We start from the raw sequence: 13,827 nt of genomic DNA on the forward strand, positions 1-13,827 counted from the left end.
ACCCTCCGCCCGCCCCCCCCCCCCAAACTCACTCTCCTGCTGGTAATAGCTTAACCAAAGTGACCACTCTCCCTACAATGTGCATGATAATCAAGGTGGGCCATTTCCAGCACAAATCCAGGTTTTCTTACCCACCCCCTCCCTGTGAGTTTGTGTGTGTATGGTGGTGGGGGGTGACAAAACCTGGATTTGTGCTGGAAATGGCCCACCTTGATTATCATGCACATTGTAGGGAGAGTGGTCACTTTGGATAAGCTATTATCAGCAGGAGAGTGAGTTTGTGTGTGGGGGTTTGGTGTGGGGGGGGTGGTGAGAAAACATGGATTTGTGCTGGAAATGGCCCACCTTGATTTTCATACACATTGTAAGGAGAGTGGTCACTTTAGATAAGCTATTACCAGCAGGAGAGTGAGTTTGTGTGTGTGGTTTTTGGAAAAAAAGGGGGGGGGGGTGTGAGAAAACCTGGATTTGTGCTGGAAATGGCCCAACTTGATTATCATGCACATTGTACAGAGAGTGGTCACTTTGGATGGGCTATTACGAGCAGGAGAGAGAGTTTGTGTGTGTGGGGGGGGGGGGCGGAGGGTGAGAAAACCTGGATTTGTGCTGGAAATGGCCCAACTTGATTATCATACACATTGTAAGGAGAGTGATCACTTTAGATAAGCTATTACCAGCAGGAGAGTGGGGTGGGAGGAGGTATTGTTTCACGGTCTCTGTGTATATAATGACAGGTTTCAGAGTAACAGCCCCGTGTTAGTCTGTATTCGCAAAAAGAAAGGGAGTACTTGTGGCACCTTAGAGACTAACCAATTTATTTGAGCATAAGCTTTTGTGAGCTACAGCTCACTTCATCGGATGCATACTGTGGAAACTGCAGAAGACATTGGGTGGGAGGAGGTATTGTTTCATGGTCTCTGTGTATATAATGTCTTCTGCAGTTTCCACAGTATGCATCCGATGAAGTGAGCTGTAGCTCACGAAAGCTTATGCTCAAATAAATTGGTTAGTCTCTAAGGTGCCACAAGTACTCCTTTTCTTACTGCTGTAAGCCTGAGACTAGGAAAGCAAATACAAGCAGTGACCTAAACAGCCCAATACTGGTGTGAGTTTGTCAGGTCTTGGAATGGCTAATCAGACCATGTACTGTGCCTGTTTTTCTCCAGCTGTAAGGTTGCAAGTGAAAATCACGGCCAGAGACAGAAGCTGCATTTTCTATTGTTGCAATTCTTTTCTCTCCCCCTTCTGTGTGAGAGTTTTGTTTTGTCTTCTAAGAAATGGGATCAGACTTTAACAATGCCATCTCAGCCCAACTCAAATTTCTTCTCTTTTCCCCAAAAGGACAATTAGTACCAGCTAAACAACTGTCAAATGAGGGTTGTTTTTTTTTTTCTAAAAGTTCTCTTCAGCTAATGGGAAAGGGAATGTTGTTAAAATGAAAGCCTTACATAATACTTCACATTTCAAAGGCTTTAACTGTTTTTCCTTCTTTTTTGTATCTTTAATGAAAGGTTAAAAGGATGTTTAATAATGTGTTTGCCATGGTACTAAGCAGCCTGAGGTCTCTGTATACCACACCTCCAACCTTGTGCAACGCTGGACAGTGATTGGGTTATGTTTACACTTTTGACTTTAGGGGCCCCTTTATTCCATCTAAATTAACACAAGTCCCTAGAAAGCAGCTATATTATGTGCTCAATTTTTCATCTTCAGTAGCATCTTAAATCCAATATATAGCAGCTGTAGTTGGAGATGGGCCCAAAGCAGAATGCTAGATTCAAACACCCACAAACTTTGGCAAAGTTTCCATCTGGATTCTACATTCACCTCTATAATGGGTCAAGCCAAAGCCATGGCTCTCAATGCTTGAAAACCGTGGGAAAGTCATCTGTAGGTTAAAGCAAGGTGGCTGTTGCTCTGCCAAGCCTTGGGACCTTTTTGGCCCATGAAACTAAAGACAAGGTGAGTTGGCTCTTGATCACAAAGTTCTGGGAAAGAGGTTCAGATACATGGACCCAACTTTGGCCCCTCTTCAGTTGCATTTGGTTTTGTCCCTTCTTTCCTGAGAGCGGTGGAGTGTGCTGATTTGATCTCCTGAGAGATTTTCAGTTCAGTCTTTACCACACTTAAACATTCTCAGGAAAGCGCCCATCCCAACTAGGATCAGTAGCTTGTATAGAAAAATTAAGACAATATTTTGTCCTTCTTAGGGCTTGTCTACAGAGGAAACCTACCAGCATTACTGCACCACTATAATTGTACAAGAATAACTCCCCACGTGGACACTTCTCTTCCAGAATGTGACCACGTGGGAGTTCTACTGGTAGAATTATAGAAGTATAATTACACCGGTATAGTAATGCTGATAAATTTCCCAGTGTAAACAAGCCCTTAGAAAGCTGCCAGTCCATGCTTCTTTCAGTATATGCAAGGTGAAGCAGGATGATTTCTGGTTGTCACTGCACCAAAATGCAAGAGATAGACTCGTAGACTAATAGACTGTAAGGCCAGAAGGGACCATCATGATTATCTAGTCTGATCTCCTGCACATTACAGGCCACAGAACTTTGCTCATCCACTACTGTAATAGACCCCTAACCTCTGGCTGAGTTAATGAAGTCCTCAAATCATGATTTAAAGTCTTCAAGTTACAAAGAATCCACCATTTACACTAGTTTAAACCTGCAAGTGACTCCATGCTGTAGAGGAAGGTGAAAAATGCACGGCGTCTCTGCCAATCTGACCTGGGAGAAAATTCCTTCCTAACCCCAAATATGGTGATTAGTTAGACCCTGAGCATGTGGGCAAGACCCACCAGCCAGACACCTGGGAAAGAATTCTCTGTAGTAACTCAGAGCCCTCCTCATCTAGTATCCCATCTCCAGTCATTGGAGATATTTGCTGCTAGCAGCTGCAGATCAGCTACATGACATTGTAGATCCAAGTTCAGTTCCCAGCTCTATCACAGCTTCCCTGTGTGACCTTGGGCAAGTCACTTACACTCTTTGTCTCAGTTCCCCATCTATAAAATTGAGAATGACATCTTTGGGCACTTCAGCATTGGTGTTGGAGCACTCTGCATGTTTCTGCACCTCCAGAATCAAATAAGCACAACATTCCAGGAAACCTGGCTACCTCTATCTCTATCAGAATGATGTAATCCTCTCATTTTGGGGAGGAAAAATACTGACCCTGAAAACAAACTGAACAGAGGCCTTTTCTCCCATGTTATACCCATATTGTCTCTTTGGGGCAGATAGAGTCTGTTACTGTGTATTTATACAGTACCTAGCACAATGAGACCTCTATCTCAGATAACTCTTGGTTCTCTCCGTCAAGCACAAAAGATAGAAACAAACAGATGGTACCAGGTTAAAAAAGAATCACTCTATGATGATCTAGAATGAAGGATGATCCAGACTTCTATGACATTTCTGACCCAGCTGATGCAGCAAGGAGAGGGCTCTATCCTGCCAGTTCGGCCCAACCCCATTTCAGGGTTAGTGTGGAGCAAGCCTACTGCCATGGCCACTCATGGGGTGCATCCAGGGCCGTCCTTAGGATTTATGAGGACCTAAGAAGTATTATTAAACTGGTGCCCCTATGCCCACAGCAGCCCAGGCTTGCACGTGTATTTTAGATAAGGGTGGTCTTTTAAAGGATTTATTTAAAAAACTATATGTCTAAAGAGCCAAGCGTTTAAGGCTAAAGATGAAAACTCAGATTGTGCATCTAAAAATCTATGCAAGGATTTTTTAGAGATGTGATTTTATAATCTTCAGCAACACACTAATGAAATATTTTTAAAGCAAATTTTAAACTTAGGGCCTGTAGACTAACATGTTTTGAGTAAATATTACAGTAATGCACAACTATTTTTATCAGTAAATTCTGAAACTAACAGTATAAACCTGGGGGTTGGCAAATGCCTGCTAAATGGCTTCAGTACTGCTTGAATGGCTCTTTAACAGTTCCAGTGTTGTGCTAATAGGTCTGGCAGGCTTTTTCACTTTTAAGTACTAGATCCTCTCTGGAGGAAGACTCACCAGGCTGTAGCAGCCAGCTGTGGTGGGAGCCTGCAGGAAGGGTCAGAACAGCGATAGGAAGCGGCAACAGGGAGGACACTAAGACCCAGGAGTGCTCCAAATTTTCAGGTGACCGATGCAGCCTTGTATGCTGCTTATGCCTAAGGATGGCCCAGGGTGCATCATACATTCACCGTATACCTGAGAAGGAGTGACTGGGGCCATGGCCATGGTTCATCCCCTCTGAGCCGTCATTTACCTAAGGGCACATGGGGAGACTGCAGCTGTACCCCAGTGCTAGAAAGGAGTACAAGGTGTGGTTCCTTGTATCTTCTCTCTTCCCCACCCCACTCACCTACAGAACAGCTGGGCTCCATCTGGCCCCAAAGGAGGAGAAATGTAACATAGTTGCAAAATTTAGATCCTGATATTGAACCCCCTATCTGTTCAAATGTGAGGCTTTGGTATGCCCCATTACAAGGATATGGCCAGCCATGAGATGCAGGTCTGGGTTCAGATTCTGATATCCCCTGCATTCCACACATCATCGGGGTGTTTCATTTGGGCCAAGAACTAGTAAGGAGATCCTACTGCAGCTTCCACTTCATCTTTGGGCACTTCAGCATTGGTGTTGGAGCACTCTGCATGTTTCTGCACCTCCAGAATCAAATAAGCACAACATTCCAGGAAACCTGGCTACCTCTATCTCTATCAGAATGATGTAATCCTCTCATTTTGGGGAGGAAAAATACTGACCCTGAAAACAAACTGAACAGAGGCCTTTTAAACCCTCCTGCCCGCCACATATCCAATGCAAGGATGTTTTGCCCCTCCCCAACTTTGCCTATGTTGATATTCCAAAAAAATCCATGGTGAATGTCTCCACTAAGCCAGATGCTGCCTTCATACCTCATGGTCTGTGGGGACGCTGCAGGATCAGAAGCAGAGTGTTCCTGTGGAGACCCGGAGCATCCACAATTTGAAGACAGTTGGCAGCTCAAGCCCAGTAGAGACTAACAGACACACTGAGATTTAGATTGGGGATTTTCAGCAAAGGTAAAAGGGCCTGCTGTGATCTGGAAGATAAAAGAAACATCTGGGTTGAGAATTGAGAGACGCTGGGAGTCAGTCAGCATCACTGGGGAGAGGGGGGTCAAGGGTCAGTTTGAACTGGGAGAAAGAAACTGAACTGGATGCAGACAAGATTGGAGGGGTACGCTTCAGATAAGCATCATTTAGTAACTTTTTGGGCCACATTTATCTTAACTCAATCCTATGGCCAGGCAGGGACCAATCTGGCCCTCAGAATAATTTAGGGCAGCCTGATGGCTGCCCTAACTTACACTTAGCTACCAACAGCCCCTCCTCAGAGTCCTGCCACATGGCAATTAAATGAGATGGACAGCGATTCAAAGTCACTCTTTAAACTAGCACCACATACACACTGCTACTTCATGTGAATAGAATGACAAAAGATTACATTTAAATTGTGCCCCTGACCAATAAATAGTACAGTAGCCTGCTTTTTCTAAGAATAACAACTTGTTCTTAATGCCTTGGGCAAGGTCAGTGTGGCCCATAAAGGAAACATTGAACATTTCCAAGATTCTCAAATCCTGCTTATCTGCTGCCTCTCACTAAACCACGGTGTCTCCATGATGGACTCAAAGCCCCAGTGGCTCCTTCATGCATCCCTACTGATTATAAGAGTTATGCCCAGCCAATCAGGGAAACAAACAGTAGCACGTGACTTATGTGACCACTTACAGTTAACTAAAACATCTTGAGTTTTGAGGATCGATAGCTACCAGCGAACTATTCATGACCAATCCACAGAGTATTTAAACCCTCCCCCCACACACCACAACATTCATTTAGTAAACCTGAACAAGTGCATTTGGGAACATCACAATCTGCACGTAATCATTTGTTAAGTAGATGGAGAGAGGCTAAATCCATGAGTAAATAATTTGCTGCGGAATGTGCTTGGCTCTGCTTACTATCTACCTCCTGGGTGTTGAAAGTCTTATCTCACTAACGTCAGGAAAGTGCCAAAAGAAAAGGAGTACTTGTGGCACCTTAGAGACTAACCAATTTATTTGAACATAAGCTTTTGTGAGCTACAGCTCACTTCATCGGATTTACATTTCTATGTAAGGCTCTGATATGCTTTAGTTCAAACAGGAATTAATTCAGGGAAAGCCTATGGCCTGTGTTATGTGGGTCAGATTAGATGATCACAATGATCCCTTCTGGCCTTGGAATCTGTAAATCTATGAGTCAGCAAAGCACATGCTTAACTTGACTTCAAAGGGAGTTAAGCAAGTGCTTAAGTGTTTTGCTGAATAAAGAGGAATATAAGCATATGCTTTGCTGAAATGGACACTAACTGCAGAAAATTACTACTTTTAAAAAATGTATTTACTAAATCTAAATTTGGGACCCAAGCTACCTGACACTGTCTCTTTAATATTATTTCTATACTAATACTGTGCTAGAAAATACTACAGTATGATACTACCATTATATTAACATAAGTGCAGTTAAAATTAGCACAATTGCTGTCATGTACTTGCTGTTGTTATCACTGAGATATCGTTGCCCTCTGCTGGTTTTTAGTATTAAGACACAGATGTCTCAGATATACAGTGTTTACAACACTGTGGTGAGCTAAAGCAAGGTGGAAGAAGTTGGTAACTAATTAATCACCTACTACTACCTCTCACCAATATTGCTTATGTACAGAAGAAAAAAAACTAGCTAGTGGGTTTCAAAGACATATAAAGACTTTACTTAATATCTGTTCAGTGAGAAATCCCTCTCTCCCCTTATGGTTTTGTCTTGGCTCTCGATAATCTCTTCACCAGCTTCCAACTGGCTGCTTGAATAACATCTAGCAGTGTAACTGGCAGGACCAACTTGTTATGCTACAGTCAGACACTGGAGGATGGGAGCGATGGAGTCTGTTGATTTGATACAGCACTCCTCACTAGGGACAAGTCTATAATAAATGACGTACAGGCAAGGACCACTTCATCTACCACAGCAGTGTGGCTACTGCTAGGTTATAGATACCCAGCAGCAATTCCATGCCAGGAGCTTTTGGGAGTGGGAGTGAGGAAAAATGATTTCTTCAGCTGAAGCTACAGGAAAAGACTGCCGGCAGAAATGTAATTACCTGAGTGGGAAGTCTGGCAGAAAACCCAAACTCCCCTTCCCCCCACTCCTTAAATAGCCATGAATGCGATGCAGTCACCATGGAGAGATTACACACAGCACTGGGATCAAATACAGCACTGATATACAACACGTACACACACTGCCAGTGCTAGCCAGGGAACGGATTTCAGCTGCACTGACAGCAATCAGCTCTGTGCACGCTGCAGCCACCCAGAAAAGCTGCAACCGAACTCTCTCAAAGGTCAAACCTGGGACCAGACCCTTCTTTAAGACTCACCCCTGTTAAGTGTTCAGCATCTCTGAGGTGGTTCTGAATGCCTTTAACGCCCACTGGGCCAATCCTTAAAAGATGTGCGGTCCTTACTGCCCTGGAGGGGAGCTCAGCCCCAGTATGACTTATCCTGGCAACTCAGTAAGATGGATTCATTAGCTGCCCCAGGCTGCTGACAAGGTCTCTATAGGTCCTTTCCACTGCCTCCACAGTGATCTCATGAGGGTTGCCAGCCTCCAGGATTGACCTGGAGTCTCCTGGAATTAAAGATTAATCTTTAATTAAAGATTATGTCACTTGATGAAACCTCCAGGAATATGTCCAACCAAAATTGGCAACCCCTAGACCCCATGGATACAGATGAACGAGGTTAGCAGTAATCCCTACTGAGCCTCCTGTATATGTGGCAGAGTAAGAGTGAGAGGGCCCCAAAGATCTTTGGAGTCAGAGCCCCCAAGAAAGTGAGACTGGGGAGGGAGCCCCATTCCTGCTGACTGAGGCCTTGTCTATTTACAATGTTGCACTGTGCTTAAAAACGGATTTAGTCAAATTAGGATGCAGTGTGGATGCTTTTAACTCTATTTAAACCAGGCATATTTAAACCACCTATTATTGAGGTTGCTGGACACTCCCATTGTAAAACCCTGTTTTAAGTTGTTTGTAACTTTTCCCAGCTTTGACTGTTTGGGCTGAAATTTTCCACACCAGATGTCTGCCTCAGGCTGATGTTTTCTGAAAAATTTCAGCCAAAAAATTTCATTTGTTTCCAAGACCAGAGATGGGAAAAATAAATGGCTTTGTCAATGTTAAAAAATTCTGGTGACCTTTTCTTTAAGAAGCTTTAGCAACTTTACTTTGAAATTTGGCAGAACAATGACCTTTCTATCAGAGATGTGCTTTTTGGTGCCCGTGAAAATCCACCCAAATTTGGCCAAGTTATAAGCCTTTAAAAAAAAAATCACAGTTTGCACATGCTAAGCCCAGACTTCAAATTTTAGGCACCTGATCTGAGAGCAGGGAGCCTGTCTCTTCCGTGCTCTCAGTGACCATTCCCTCCCACCAATGAGCATGGAGAAGGAAGCAGTTTGATTTGAATGCTGATGGGACAAGAGATAGACTGGTGTGGGGGAACAGTTGAGGACAACAGTTTAGGAGGGCAGGACTGAAAGCTGGCAGGGGGAGGAGAGGAGCTCTGGTTTATTAATTCTTTCTATAGAGGGTAACTCCCGCTTCTTTAGTCGCTCAAGTTCATGCCCACTGTGGGTTCATATAAGAATCCAGGTAGGTTTTTCTTGTCCCTGTTCAGGAGGATTCCCAGCCCCCTTCTTTGAGTTGGAGTTGTACTTCAAACAATCCCTCTCATGACAGCAGCCCCTAGATCTCCTCCTTGGAGCTGGGAGTTGTAATTTAGGCAGTTCCTCTGTCTCACCTTCAGACAGGAGTCCCCCAACTTTCTTCCCTGCAGCTGGAGTTGTAACTTAGGCCAGCAATAAGGCCTTGACAAGCTTCTCCTTCAGCTGCCTCTTTTCCCCAATTAATCTCAGGCTCAGAGGGTACAGCAGATAAGCTTTTTCTTGCTAGGAGGGAGGCGGCAGCATATCTGATGGGTCCCTTCCTGTAGCTCATCCCATCTGGCTGGGAGAGAGGGGAGCCTTGCTCTGCTCACTCTGAGAGGCTCCTGGTCCCAGGCCCTTAAAGAAACAGTAGTGGGATTTCCACACACATTACTTATTCTCAGGACCGCTTCCTCTCTACCAATATGTCCTAGGTCATTGTATATATCAGACCTCCCAGATCATAAAGGGCCATGCCACATGACAGGGTGGCAAAGGTCATATGCATTTGAGATGTCCTGACTCCTGTCCAATATGCCCAACCAGCTTGCAAGCCACTAAACTGCTTGGGAAATTGTGTGTACTCTTTATAAAGTATATACAGTAGAACCTCAGAGTTACAAACCACAGAGTTACGAACTGACCAGTCAACCACATACCTCATTTGGAACCAGAAGTACATACTCAGGCAGCAGCAGAGACAAAAATAAAACCCCAAATACAGTACAGTGTTAACCATAAACTATAAAAAAAATTAAGGGAAAGCAGCATTTTTCTTCTGCATGGTAAAGTTTCAAAGCTGTATATGTTCAGTTGTAAACTTTTGAAAGAACAACCATCACATTTTGTTTTGTTCAGAGTTACAAACATTTCTGAGTTACAAACAACCTCCATTCCTGAGGTCTTTGTAACTCTGAGGTTCTGCTGTATTTCAATTTCCTTCACTCAACCCCAGCAATTACTAAAAAAGTTGCTTTTGATTTTACCGTGATTTTTTTTCCAACATACATATCCCACAGATTTGGCTTTTGTTTTCATTTTCACAAGACATAAAAAGGCTTTTGATTTTAAAAAAAGAAGTAGTTTGCATTTTTTCCCCTCTGACTGCTAAATATTGGCCTTGCTCTTCTTTTCTCTCTTCTGTTTCAACTTCTGTACCTCACACAAGCCCTCCTGTTCTATGGACTTACCTTCTTAAAGAAAGGCATCCTGTTTTCCGGATGGAAAACTCCTGTCCCCTCCGCCCCAATGTGCACACACATTTTTCAACCACCTCTACAGAACGCTTTAAGGCCCTGATCCGGCAAAGACTTATGCATGTGCTTAAATTTATACACTGTGATCCAGCCTCATTAATCACAGAATTATAGAAATGTAGGGCTGGAAGGGACGTCAAGAAGTCATCGAGTCCAGTCCCCTGTGCTGAGGCAGGACCAAGTATATCTAGACTGTCTTTGACAGGTGTTTGTCCAAGCTGTTCCTAAAAACCTCCAATGATGGGGATTCCACAGCTTCCTTTGGAAGCCCATTCCAGAGCTTAACTACCATTATGGTTAGAAAGACTTTCCTAAATCTCTCTTGCTGCAGATTAAATCCATTACTTTTTGTCCTACTTTCAGTGGCCATGCAGAACAACTGATCACTGTCCTAGCAAATTAACAGCCCTTAATATATTTGAGGACTGTTAACAGATCCCCCTTTGGTCTTCTTTGCTCAAAACTAAATGTACGCAGTATTTTTAACCTTTACATATAGGTCAGGTTTTCTAAACTTTTTGTCTTTTTTTATTTTGCTTTTTTCTAGACCCTCTCCCGTTTGTCCACACCTTTCCTAAAGTGTGAAGCTCAGAACTGGATACAGTACTCCAGCTGAGGTCTCACCAATGCCGAGTCAAGCGGGGACAATTAATGCTCGACAATTAATGGGAACTTTGGTATTGACTTCAGTAAGTGTAGGATCAAATCCTGTAAGACCATTTGCACAGCCCCTAGTGAAAGCCTACAGCTCCTACGGACTTCCAAGTAGAGTGCATTAAGGCTAAGTATGTGTATAAGGGCTTGTCCTCAGTACAGGGGAGATCCACGCTGCTGCAATCGATGCAACGGGCATCGATTTAGCGGGTCTAGTAAAGAGTGCTCTCTGGGCGACCCCAGTACTCCACCTCTCTGAGAAAAGTAAGGTAAGTCGACCAGAGAGCGTCTCCCATCGACACAGCACAGTGAAGACACCAGGGCAAGTTGACCTAAGATACCTCATCTCCAGCTACATTATTCAGGTAGCTTAAGTCAACTTATCCCAGTAGTGAAGATAAGCCTGAAGTCTTTCCAGGATCAGGTTTTAAGTGTCCACATACTAATGAGCAAGGTTCTTTTCACTTCATAAATATGACCATATGCAAACTGCCAGACAATTTGTTTCAGGCTATGTAAAATACTCACTGTGTCTTCTCTGTTGTCATTTATCTTGCTTTCTCTTTACATACCACTATCAAGCACAACTTGATCTACAAAATGCAGAAGCATGAGTCAGAAAGCATTCCTGATTTTGATTATATAATAACCTGAGATTTTAGACTTATGTTTAAATCAACTTTCTGTGTTTAGTTATTTACATTCAATTTCTAGTCTCAAACTTTACTATTTTGTTGTTGAAAGAACAAATATAAAGATCTGTGGCTTATTGTTAAGATTAAGTAAATAATTGTTTATGGATTTTTAAAAAATCTTTTGATACTGCATTTTTATCATTGCAAGTGCTTAATCACAAAAGCAAACAAGCAACCAGATCCGCATAGTATACTGTGATTCATGCTAATTAATATACTAATAAGAAATAACATTGCAATCATATTATATTATGATCACATACATTCTATAAACATTTGCTGGAAAAACAAAAAGTAATTTTTTTTATTGAGCTAAGCCCACACTCCCTGTGAATCAAAAGCTACCCCAAAAGTCCAATCTCCAATGGAGTTGCATTGATATAAAAGGAGAACAGAATTTAACATCAGAAGAGAGAGAATTTCCTTGAAATGGGATTGCATCTCAGGGGTCTCTGGATTCACAGCTGAAAGTTATTGGCAACTTTAGTTTGCAGGCATTCTCCTTTACTTTTGGGGTTCACGTGATCCTCACATATGGACTAACCCCACTGACTGGCACAAAGTACATACGCATGTGTCATGTAAACATCTCCATGCAGTTCCATCTACCCAGAATGCCCCTGCTACTTCAGTTCTAAAGGAGATAATTATGGAAATCTTCGTAGTGGGTTTTGTGATATGAACCTGAAGAAGCCCACAAACCCTTTTTTATTTTGTGATTCAGGTCTCTAGAAGTGAAAATCTCCTCACTGGCTCTCAGTAAGAGATTAAAACATACCCCCCCCCAAAAAAAAAGACGGGAGGGGGATTTTAAAAACGAATAGCAAATTCTCGGTGCTCACAAGAAACTAAATGGCTGATTATAGCAGCTTTATGGATATTGGGAGATAATACACTTGTTTTAGAAACAAAACAGTGAGTTATCAAAACATTGCTTTACCAAGACATACTAGGTTATCACCTTCATCACTTTACTTGCATGTTGTACTTCTCTTCCCTACCACTTCTCTGTTATCTTTTCTCATATAAGATTTTTGAGGCGAGGACTGTGTATTCTTTTACATTTGGAAACTCACCTAACCCTATGGATGGTAGAAACAAACAAAAATCATTAGGCTCTTTGGCATTTCCAACATACATTGGAAAGTTCTATCCTTGGTGTTCGCTGATCTCCTTCTCTGTTGGACTACATTACCTCTTCCTGGAATGCAGAAGGTTTGCCAACAAATTACAGTAACATAACCCACAATATGATCCTTGGAATTCTACGTTGGGTGGCATTTATTTTCTGCATCTTTTGCCTTTACTAAAAACGATGGACAATCACAGGTGATGGGAGGAATCTGGGCAGAAATTGCAGTAAGGGAAAAAGTTACATTAAAATGTCTCTCTTTTTTTCCCCCTTTAAAAAGCTCGGAGGTATCCTTCCCCCTTGTGTGACCTGCACAAACTTGCTGCTGTCACTCCAGTGCCCACGGCTGGCACAGGAAAGCCAGGTTCCCTCTCAACCTAAGGTGAGATCACCTGGACAAAGATGATGTGTATGTACTACAATGTTCCCAACTCTAGGAGGAAACCTTTTGTGTTGTCATTTATTGTAGCAACGGACCCAGGCAACTGCGTGAGTCCCTAGTGACCGTGCAAAGCCGAGCTCCTCCTGGACCTTCAAACCAAGAGAAAGAGGTGGTCACAGTCTTGCCATGGGCTGCGGCAGTTCCAGCAAGGTAGAGATGGTGCAACCATCAGTCAAGGAGCTGCCAAATGGCTGGGAAGCCAAGACCCAGGTAACAACTTTTCCCAAGCAGATGGGGAACAGAATGTTACAGGAGAAGCCTGAGTGGGTAGGTAGGTCGGTAAGTAGGAAGAAAGAAAAAAAGCTCCCTTTGGGCAACTCTTTATATCAGCCCTTAACACAGAGTTTACCCAAGCTGGTACAAGCCTGGCATTGCAGGGGCACAGACAAGGCAGGCTGTATGTCTGTGGATATGAGTTTATTGATTTTAACGATTCTTTATGGGGGCTGGAAGGGTTTTTTAATACGCTCCCTCACTCCTCTAAATAAGGGTGCTAGATCCCTTTAGTTGCACCTTCCACATCAGTGATGAATGATCACGTATGTGTAGGTCAGTCTGACCCAGAAGATTATATATTACAATACCTGAGGGGACTCTGGAGTGGCATGTGCACATGAAGATGGTATGTTGCATATTTGCCCACCTGCTTTGAGCGGTTACATTGTGCTATGGGAGTGGACAATGAACTCGCCACCACATGCAGGGAATTTTTTTTAGTTTCATTGGGTTCAATGGTGTGTTCTGTATGCAGCAGGTGCGCAACTTCCTTTACAAGGTTTGTGTCCTATCATTGAAGGAAGTTGCAAATGTGTCCTGTGTCATCCTCCTCTTAGAAAAG

This window comes from Lepidochelys olivacea, assembly GCF_965140295.1.
Source record: "Lepidochelys olivacea isolate rLepOli2 genome assembly, chromosome: 2".
Lineage (NCBI taxonomy): Eukaryota > Metazoa > Chordata > Testudines > Cheloniidae > Lepidochelys > Lepidochelys olivacea.